A 1,576-nucleotide genomic window follows, 5' to 3' on the forward strand; every position below is an offset into this window, starting at 1 on the left:
GGCTGAAAGGGTGAGCATGTTTGGTGTGATGGGGATTCGAAATTCATATTGGAGAAAAAAAATGTAATTTTTTCATCAGTTTTTTATGTCACAACACATCAGAATTAAGGTAAAGAATATTTAACATTTATTTTAATACCATAAATTTAGCAAAATTGATGATCTAGCTGCATTTAGTTCACATCTTTAAAATGAATTATCTCTCGACAACATGGACGACAGAATGGAATTGAAGTGATTTACAAATGTTCGACATATTTTGAGAGAAAAGAATGGTTGATTGTGCGTAATAGATTTTAGTGATTAAAGTTTCTCAAGACAACGAAAGCGCTTCTCCCCCTAATGACACTAAAACCACATAAAATTTAACCGAAAAGACATTAAGTTTATTCACTAGTCTATCTATCCTTCTGTGTATCAGTTTATCACGAAACGTTGACTGTATCTCTTGGTCCAAACTCTGTACAAATTGGACTTTTTTATTGTTTGTTATTCATTCTTATGCAAAATGTAAGAGAACTTAATTAGTATAGAAAAAAAAATCCTTTACGAGTATTACTGTTAGCGCCCTCTTTGTGGTAAGTAATCATATTCAATAAAATTATCAATCTGTCATGATGTATATTCTGTGTCATTCTATTTGTTTGCAAGGCACAAAGCTGCACTATGGTCTACCTTGATGCGCCCACCACGAGGATCGAGCCCCGGTTCGTCGCGTCATAAGCTCCCAAGCTTACTGTTACGTCATCAGGGGGCACATATGTGTATCAGGAACTTATGTATGACATGTGAACTGTCCAATCGAAATGCAATATTCATGAAGAAAATTCCAGAAATCTTTGAGTAATTAATCAACAGAAACGATGTCATACTAATTAATAAATTTCCTGCGTCAAGCGACTTCTGGTATTGAATTAATTTATATAAAGAAATCCCTTAAAAAAAGCTTCAAGATTTCTATAAATTAGTATAGCGTCTCATTAATAATAATAAAAAACTGGTGACAAAATAAGAAACCATATTAAGTTTACAGTGCTTTTTATATTGTTTCCCCCCCCAGTGACTCAGTGGTAACTCTGAAGGCTTATAATGCTAAAAACCGGGTTTCGATACTCGTCGTGACCACAGCACAGATAGCCCATTCTGTTGTAGCTTTGCGCTTAACGACAAAAAAACAAAAAACTATACTTATTATAAGATTACAAAAAATATTTTGAGAACTTAGAAAAAGTACACATAAACACCCAATGCTAGAGGTGGGTGTAGGTGCTTTCATCTACTAAGAAATGGGTTTATGGAATGCTTAAAACATCAGTTAAAACAGATTGGATGAGTCTCCATACAGCAAACTCACTGAGTGTTTAATTAACTGAAAAACACAGAAAAAAAAAAAAATAAAAACAGTAATAAATTACATTTCCTCTATACCACATGCTACATGATAGCTTAGCGGTAGATCTGAAGACTTTTTTTATTATTATTCCTGTAAACTCCCAGGGGAGCATAGGGCCGCAACAACACCTCGCCAACGGAAGGTGTTGTTGCAGTTACTTGTAAGCTAAGGGTTTGTTTTTTT

The sequence above is a fragment of the Limulus polyphemus genome, unplaced genomic scaffold (genome assembly GCF_000517525.1).
Source record: "Limulus polyphemus unplaced genomic scaffold, Limulus_polyphemus-2.1.2 Scaffold1023, whole genome shotgun sequence".
Classification (NCBI taxonomy): Eukaryota; Metazoa; Arthropoda; class Merostomata; order Xiphosura; family Limulidae; genus Limulus; species Limulus polyphemus.